At 39.2% G+C, this 9,667-nt stretch overlaps 1 pseudogene; it reads right to left on the bottom strand.

The window, feature by feature from the left end:
- Nucleotides 1-699: 699 nt before the first annotated feature.
- LOC149810585 (26S proteasome regulatory subunit S10B homolog B-like) lies at nt 700-7,018 on the bottom strand (annotated as a pseudogene).
- Between the last annotated feature and the right edge of the window lie 2,649 nt (nt 7,019-9,667).

The raw sequence follows: 9,667 nt of genomic DNA on the forward strand, positions 1-9,667 counted from the left end.
GAGTGCACGTGCTGAAGGCGTGAGCAAGGTGAGGGTGTGCGCTCGGGGAGGTTCGCGTTTCAGTAGCAGAGGCACGCAGAAAGATGTGCGCGATAGGAGCAAGTGCTCAGCAGTCGCACGCGGAATAAAGGAGATGCGGTGCGTACCGAGGCAGTGGCTGCGGCGCGTGTAGATGGAGGCACCAATCCTAGTCCTGTGGAGTCTTCACGACAGTGGCGCAATACTGAAGGCGATCAGCCTTCACTGCTTTCGGCGAGATGTTCTTCAACCGAAAAACCTCCATTCGCCTGAAGGACATTCAGAAAAGTCTCCTGCTGTGGCAGAAGAGCTCCCATTGCGTTTGGCAGTCGCTCGTAAACATCCAACAGAGTCGGCACAAGCAAAACAACAAGCTGATGTGCTCAAGCCGATCAAATTGGACTGAAAGAGTGAGAAGTCAAGTGCTCACCGTACAACCGGTTAATAGATTGGCCCTTGATGCCTTCAGTGCAGATTTAGAGAGCAGGTAGTCCGCCAGACCGCCGAACGTGCGGTAGATCGCGATCTAGGCTCGAAACACTCGATCACAATCAATCCAGTTGAAGAAGCCTTAAGCTTGCTCAGTCTGGCCCAAGGAAAGACGCAGGGCATCTAATTCTCAAATTTCCCTTCACTGGGAACCGAATGCCAATAGGCACCAAAGAGAAGAAATCTCTCCAAAGACCGAAGTCTATTTCAATATTCAAATTATCAAAAGTCTACAAAATGAGTTACAACAGCCTTATTTATAGGCTTCCACAAACCGGAAACCAAATACCACAACAGTTTCTAACTGCCTAAGTGGTCCCAACCGATCCCAGCTCCCCTTCACTGAATCTGGACAATTCTGCAATGGCGCACAAGGCACCCATGCGCTGAACCTGGCCATACTGACCTGGTGCATTCTCAACCGCCCATATGCCAAAATGCGCCTAAGGCTCCTGTTCAATGTATTCGGTCAAGCTGAGGTGGCTGACTTCCAAAGTGAGGGTTGAGTCACTCCTTCAAGTATAGCTCGACTGGCAGCTTGCTGGAACTGTACAAAAGACTGAAGTCCACGTTGGTAATTGCGGCCTTCCGCCGTGGCTGCGCTGGCGTGGCAGTGCTGACCAATGCACTCGACTGTGTTGTGCATGTATGCATTTACTGCGGGTCACATCATGCGGCACCCGGTGCGGTCAACCCGACCTTGGGTGTGGTCAATGCACCTAGGGTCATTTATGTATATATATATATATATATATATATATATATATATATATATTTTTTATATTTTTGCCGCACCCCCACACCCAAGTTTTTTGAAAGTGTCACACCCCTGAACCCGCACCCATGTGACATAGGTTGTGGACTATATTGATCAATTGTTCAAATAGATAAATTTATTTGTATTCAGCATGAAGGATAATAAGATGCAATATAATGTCGACATCAGACATGTTGTGGAGATTTGGAAGCCTATTTGGGAAATCAACACCAAATTAGCAATGAATCTAGTACATTCTAGCGTTCAAAATTAAAGGTACTATAAATCTTTAACATCTCTGAGTACATATAAATGTTTTTCAGAACACTCCTCTGAAAAGGAACACTACTAATGTTTAGTTGTCATTATATGATTAATATATTTCAACTAAGAGTGTTTAGTATGAAACATATTTCACACTTTAATGTTATAATTTATTCTTTATGTTAATATTGTTTTACTTGCATGTTGATTTTATTAATTCAATTTATTTTTAATGCAGGTATATTTGAAGCTGCAAATAGAACGCACATGATAGTATTTGACAGTTAGGGTATCATAATATGTGCATAATATTAAACCAGTGGTGTTTCTTCAAATTGTAAAATTGAAATAAATGCACAATTTGCATGTAAGAGAATGTCAAACGAAAGTAAGTTGTAAAGCTTTTGCAATTTGTTTAATCTTAAATGTTTGATGTTGTTGCTAGCCCCACTTCTTTGGTTTACTTTTTATTGTTTCTAATTTAATTAATTTTGTTGATTCTAGCATATGATGTTCCTTTGATGCATTTTGAGTGTGCCTAGACATAGATACACTTGTCACATAACACCAAAGTTGATGTTTAGCTTAGAGACTCATTTTTAATATGAATCTCTCTCTCTCTCTTATAAATATAGCAGAATCATTTGCTTTTTTCTGTGAATCACCCAAGCATATTACTAGTTATACAAATAATTATTTACATCTTGGTGGAAAATTAGCCAGTACTCTACTCGATGTGAATTTTTTCTGAACATTTGTTCAATATATGCTATCAATTTTATGATTTTTAAAAAAAATTGGGAATATAATGTTTGTTCTAGTCTTTTAATGTAATGAGTTAACAAGCAATTCGCATACAATGATTACCAAAGAAAATTCTGTACCTTCATGAAGTCTTCATGGATGACATAATCACGCTCAGCCCTGATTGCAGACATACCTGCTTCCGTGCAGACATTCCGAAGATCAGCTCCATTGAATCCCTATATATCATTATTCAGAAAGTAAATAAGTAGTCTTATTGATATTGAAAGTATAAGACTGAATGCACTCACCTCTGCGAGTTTTACAGCAGCCTCATAGTCAATCTCACCATGTTTTGCAATTCCAGAGGCATGGATTTTTAAGATTTCCATCCTTGCCTGCTCATTTGGCAAAGGGGTCTCTATCTTCCGGTCCAATCGCCCTGGACGGAGCAGTGCAGGATCCAAAACATCAGGACGGTTTGTTGCCATGATCATTTTAACCTTTAACCAGCAAAGCCAAAACACAGACTTAATGGCAAAGATACACTAGAAGATTTCATACGAGCACCAAAAGCAGCACAAATTGTTCATTTAGATGTACAGGCTAAAAAGTAATTAATCCAGAAGCAGTAATAAAAGGTCTAATCATGCAAATAGGATTACATCTATAACATCAGAACAACCTTTGTTTCAAGTCAGAAATTAAAATTTAATGATCAAGTAAACTGAATAGATGTATACCTTTCCAAGTTGATCAAACCCATCAAGTTGATTAAGAAGTTCCATAAGTGTTCGTTGGATTTCACGATCAGCACTTGTTCCCTCACTAAAACGTCGACCACCAATAGCATCGATTTCATCCATGAAAATAATGCAAGGCTTTAACAAAAAAACAAAGAAAAGAAAGAAGAAGCATATTACCAAGACATCACAAAATATCACATACATTTGGACAAATCAAAATGAAGCCATTTTACATAGAGAATTTCCAGAAACCTACACGAGGGGATCAGAACAGCTTCCAGTTGTATATATAACTTGGAAATTTGTGAAGACCTTGCAGAAATTCAGTTCTTCAAGTTATACATGCACTTTAATTTAACAGATATTTTTATCCATCAGAAGATAAATACAGGAATTGCAGATGTCAAACATCCACAACGAAAAGCTTATATTAATTTATGGACCGAGGAAAAAAATCTGACGTGCAGCCATGATACAAACTCCAACAAAATAAGCCATCAATCAGGACATTATTCTGAAACTGGATATTTTAACAACTGTAGTTTCATACTTGATGGTCACGCGCATATCCAAACATTTCACGGATTAACCGTGCACTTTCACCAATGTATTTGTCAATAATTGCACTTGAAACAACCTGCATTGAAGACAGGAACTTGCTCAATCTTGTGCAAGTTTAGACACTGATCAGACATAAATTTCTATTTCCAAACAAGTGAATCTCACACCTTTAGAAAATTAGCATCAATATTGCTAGCAATAGCTCTTGCTAACAAGGTTTTGCCTGTGCCCGGAGGACCATAGAGAAGAACACCCTGACATCAAGAAAATAGCAAGTCACTATCAGCCCAATACCAAATCTAGGAAAAAAAAGGGACACATGCACACTCTTGCACATACATACCACTGTAAGTCAATTGTATGGAACTCAATTTACTCAAATATAAATTAAAAGTGTCAAGCAATTGCCATTTGAATGTTAACAAAAAAATTTGAGTCTCACATGGTCAAGAAGAATGGGAAACAACAGGATACAGTACGCAATCACCTTGGGAGGTTTAATTCCAACTCTAATAAAGAGTTCAGGGTTCAGGAGTGGAAGCTCAATGGATTCTCTGAGTTCTCGGATCTGATCAGACAAACCTCCTACAGCAGAGTAACTTACATTACCAGGATCTTCATGAAGCATGTTATAAACAATTGGATCAACCTGGAAGCATAGAACATCAATTACACATAAGCAGAGGAGCAATATCTCCATAAAAATATAATGCTCCCATGAAAAATACTGAAAGATAAAATTTCATTAACCCCTCCTCTTTGCATTAATAGGAAGAGAAATTATGATATAAACAACAGTGTTATATGTGAAAAAATTGAACAAATTGCAAGGTAATGTTTACCTCACGAGGAAGTTCCCGCATAATTGTGAGAGTTGTCATGTCAAGAACAACTCGGGTTCCTGTTGTAAGCTTCTCTTTATCGACTTTGCTCCGGCATCCAACCACATATCTTGGACCGCTACTAGCTTTCACAAACACTAAAGCACCATCCAAGTAGTTAGATACACATAAAAATTCCCAAATGTTTTGAGCAAATGATAATAATGGAGGAGAAAACTTGGGATCTAGCAGATGATGGGCCTTATCCATCCAAATTTCTACTTTCAAAGGACTTACAACAAAATCTAAAATCTTCAGCTCAATATTATTATTGTGGAAAAGAAAAAGATAGAATACATAACCACTAAAACAGATGATTGTCAAAGACTTAAAATAGCTCAAGACCCTGTGAATAAAAAGCATAACAAACAAAAGAAGTAACTCAATATCCCTTTGGATAAGGAGACAGTTTTTTCTCTTAGAAAAATAAAAAGTATATCACAGCTACAGTCATCTGAACATAAATGAAAGAGCACTCCTAATAAGGTTATGTTTGGATGTCAATCATGACCCTCTTTGAACTAATGAAAAGAAAAAACACTGAAATGCGATTGTTTGGAGATAAAATGATTTCTAACTTAAAAAACCAAGTAAGCAGTGATATATCTACACCAACACCGCCACTAACTACCACTCTTACACAGGCCACACTCACCTTTGTTACAGTTCAACAACTAAGGGATACAAGTTTTTAGCATATAGGAGTACTTACTTATTTTGTATTTGTAGATGGTGATTTTATGTACAAGGTCTACCTTTAATAATAGGAGGATGCGTTTAGTATTGGTTAATGGGGGTAAAGGTGGAGATTTTACATTTTACACACTAAAAATTTTTCATTGTGTTGAAAAGCATGCATTGGGCAGATGAATGATCAAATAAAACCCAAGTTCAAGTATTTATTACCTAAAAACAATCTATCAATGAAATGAATTGTGTCAAGCACACAGACTGATTAAAAATGAAGTTTTAGTGCTACAAGACTGTCTATTAAGTAATCTCTAACAACAATTATAGCTCAATAATAGCAAGTTCGTAGCAAGAATAAGGAGAAAAGGCAAAAGTCTTTATCTGTCTATTTAACAAGAACGAGATACAGATGAGTAGTACTTACAGCGCTCATTGTCGAGAGGCCTAAGGACTTCGCCTATTATCTGCCCAACACTCTGGAGTGATTTCAAATCATCTTCTGTTTTAGCAAACTCCTTTTTTGCAACTCGTACATTCTCCCTAGCTGTATTTCAAATCCCAACAGGTTCCATGCGCATCACAAGTCAATGAGATGAATGACCAAATAAATGATGAAACAAGAGACAGAAGAACTGTACCAAGAAAATCCAAGACATGTCTTTTTTTTTTAATAGGCCAAGGGCAAAAACCCTCCACCGACCACATATTTACAGGTGGCCATCTGGCCGGGTGCCCGACGGGCTGTTGGGTACCCAATCTTCAGCAAGAATTTCAGAATTTCATGGTTTTAAACATATGATGTCAACCGGATACCGACTAAATAACAAATATTTTTCTCTTATTCTCCACAGATGAAAGAAAAGCAAGGTCAAACTTCTACCAGCAACAAGCAAGCACTGAAATAAGGTGTTGCTCACCAAAATCCAGTTAAGCAACATATATGCAGTGTTACCAGGCAACATTCTATCCAGACAAGTGGGATAAGCTCAAGTATCAAATAATGTTCCACAATGACGTAATCTAGCTCATCCCATCTATCTCGATGTCAGTGGGTACCACCAAAGTCGTGACTGAAAGAAAATTAGCCAAGGTCATATGGGCAATGTGATATGATCTTTGATGTCTAGCTGACGCAAAAATTGCAGCAGGATTTACCAAAGAACCTCTCAAACAAAACAAGATCAATGCAAGACCACTATGCAACTTCACAAATGTCTCTTAATAGAAATCATCCATCGTTTGGCTAATACGATCCTTCAACACAAAGACCCATCACTTCTGCAGCATATCTTCGAATAAAAATCACTCCTTTATCCCAATTTGTTGCAACGGATTCATGAGTAAACCCTAAAGGAAGCAAGGAAGCTTCTTGATTCTGCAGAAAAGGAGGCCTCAACAAGAGTTCCAATCAAAATTCACAAAATGCTCACAAACGTTCGATCACACGCATATCGGCTATCAAACGAAGTAACCCAAAATAATAAAAAAGGCGGCCTTGAGAGGCACCAAAACATAAACACCCATCCTTACCCACAAGTCTATAAAAACCCTAAAAATCCTCAAAAAAAACCCGGTGTTTTTATCAAACTATCCGCTCAGACCCTAAAAAGATACCAAGTGAAACGAAAAAGAAGGAGAGAATTGAATTGGTCGATCAACACAACCGAAGCGTAAGGCTTCAAATTTCCGAAAAGAGAAAAACAAAAAAACATAAAACGAGGGGAGAATCCGAGTAAATCCGGAAAATAATTGAAAGGTTTGGCGTACTTGATCGGACCCTGGAATCAAGCTCCTTTGTGCTGGAGCAGCTTCTTCCGGTACTCATTCATGACGGATCGGCGACGCGCGGCCTCCTCCGATTCGTTCATCTCTCTCTCTCACTTGCAAGCGAGGAAGTGAGGTCGAAAAAAAAAGAGAGGGTGGTGTCCCTGTTCGGGGGGCCTCAATGAGCGCCACTTATGTAAGTACGTCGGGGCTCCTATCACCATGTTTGTCAGCATCAGTTAGCGTTTGGTGCGATTGCAAAGACTTAAAGTACTCTTTCTTGCTCAAGAAAATAACAAAAATATTTTTTATTAAAAACAGAAAAACGATGATTCAAAAAAAGATAAAAATATCTTTCATTCAGAAAGTCGAAGATGATGTTAACTCTTTAAAGTCCAAACAATAAAACAAACCTAAAACGCTCTCTCTTTCTTTTTCATTTGAACTTTTCGTCGTTATCTTCTTCTTCTTCCTTCACCGTGAAACATTGTATTAAGGGAGGCAAAAAGTCGGTGATCCGATGGTGATCGTCGTCCTCTTTCTGCTAGCAATACACCTACAACGGTGATCTGAAATGCTGCCCTCGTTAAGCAGGCAACCGACTGCGGGGACCCCTCTACCGCCTTCGAGTGATACCTACAATGGAATCTTCCTCCAGTACACCTACAACGGAGTCTTTCAAAGTACAATCTGTCTACCCCTACGTCGACAATACTTCCGATCAGGGTTATGCCTTTCAGGGCACCCTAACGCTGCTCAACACGGGCGTTTGCACCCTCAAGTCTTGGTGGGCATTTATCGGGTTCTGACACCGCGAGGTCCTCATCTCGACCTTCAGCGCTGTGATCTTCGACAGGACCCACCTCTCTGCCAAATCAATGGCAAATCGCTATATCGAGTAGCGATTTACAAAAATCTCGTAGCAAAAGTAAATGGCAAATCGCTATGCGATTTTTGTAGTGATTTATGAAAATTTTGTAACGAAAATAAATGGCAAATTGCTATACGATTTTCGTAAATCGCTAAATCGAGTAGCGATTTACGAAAATCACATAGCGAAAAAAATAAAAAAACGCTAAATCGAGTAGCAATTTACGAAAATCGTGTAGCAAAAAAAAAACAGAAAATCGCGGAAAAGGGTGCTACGAAAACCTCAAGCAAAAAACAACCGAAGGAAACATATGAGTGTCATGATCAAACAAAATACTTTATTGCTTATTTTCGACAGTTACAAGAGGGAAAGAAAAGAAAGAATTTATACAAGGCCCAAAAAAAATTTGTTCTAGGGAGCGCTGCCCCCGAGAGACCCCCCCCCCTCCCTCACCCCCGCCAGGGGCAGCCCCCCTGGACCCCCGCCTGCTGACCGCACAGCGGGACCCGTGCCGAGGGGAGCTCCTGGACCCCCCTCCTATAAAGGCAAAAACTCGGAATCAGACTCCATAACTCATCAAGTTGAACCATGCTACAGTCAGTGTGCAGGTCAGTCGGTGCTTAATAGAGCAGTGTAGGATCGTCTGCTGGATGTGCATAGAGGCAGAAAGAGAAGGAGAGATAGTTGATGTTCATGGTCTTCTTCAAGGGGATTCCTTTCTCGGATAATCCTGCAGTGCAGTGACTGGGTCTTAAATAACCATCTTCAAGGTACTTAAGTCTTTGCAACCGCTCTTTTTCTAAAATCGTCGTTTTATGGCACCAATGAAGAAAAGGGTAGTTAAGTCTTTGCAAGTGCATCAGACTCTGACGCTAACTGATGTTGACAAACATAGGGATACGAGCCGCACGTGCTTACATACGTAGCGCTCATTGGGACCCCTGAACACGAGATGTAGCTAATGGTCGTCTTCGAGGGGGGGGGGGGCATATAACCTACTTTGGAAAATAAGAGGCCCAAGAAAAAGGTCAAAATATCAGGTGCAATATATTGCATAAATATTTATGCATTAGGCAGTAATCACCTGATCACCCTCCATCTTAGGGACAGGGCCCGTTAGGTGTGGGACTCAAGACCTGATGGAGGGCGATCAGGTGCTTAATGTGCAAATTTTTGTGCAATCATATTACACCCGATCCCGACTCCAGAAAAAGCGACGTTGTGCAACATCTTGGTTGTGTGTCCCTGCTGACACAATCTGACATGTTCGAGCATTTTGACGCAGACATGACACCTACAACCATTATTTTAATATTTTTTAATAATTTTTTTATAATTTCAGTAAAATAGAATTCTTAGCTATTGTAATCCAAAAATGGTTTAATTGATTCAAATTTTTGAGTCAAAGCAGCATCATGTGTCACCGTATCCACAAAGTCGTTGTGACATAGGCGAGAGGGAGCTTGCTTTGATTTATGAGATTCCATCTTATCACCCAATATACAAAATACAAACAATTAGATTTACAGTTACTTACAAGAGTCATTATAATATGTTAACTGAAGGTATTTTTATTGATTTTTTTCATGAGTCCGACCTTGCATATGTGTTTGTTATGGTTTTTTTAGCTTTGAATCAATTGTCAGATCGTGTATCTTTTATGAATAATACAATTTTTTGATACTCAAATATTTACAAGAATTCTAATTTGTTGTTTTTCAAGCCTTAAAAGAGATTTAAGAAACATGAGATTTAAGTGATTAAATATATAAACCAATGTTATCAGTCCCCATAAAGCCGAGCATATAGGTCACGTTGGAATCAACCAATTTGAAGTCGGTCCCCATAAAACCGAGCATATAGGTCACGTTGGAACATGAGA

This window comes from Nuphar pumila, unplaced genomic scaffold, assembly GCF_984573655.1.
Source record: "Nuphar pumila unplaced genomic scaffold, dmNupPumi1.hap1.1 HAP1_SCAFFOLD_279, whole genome shotgun sequence".
In the NCBI taxonomy this organism is placed as follows: domain Eukaryota; kingdom Viridiplantae; phylum Streptophyta; class Magnoliopsida; order Nymphaeales; family Nymphaeaceae; genus Nuphar; species Nuphar pumila.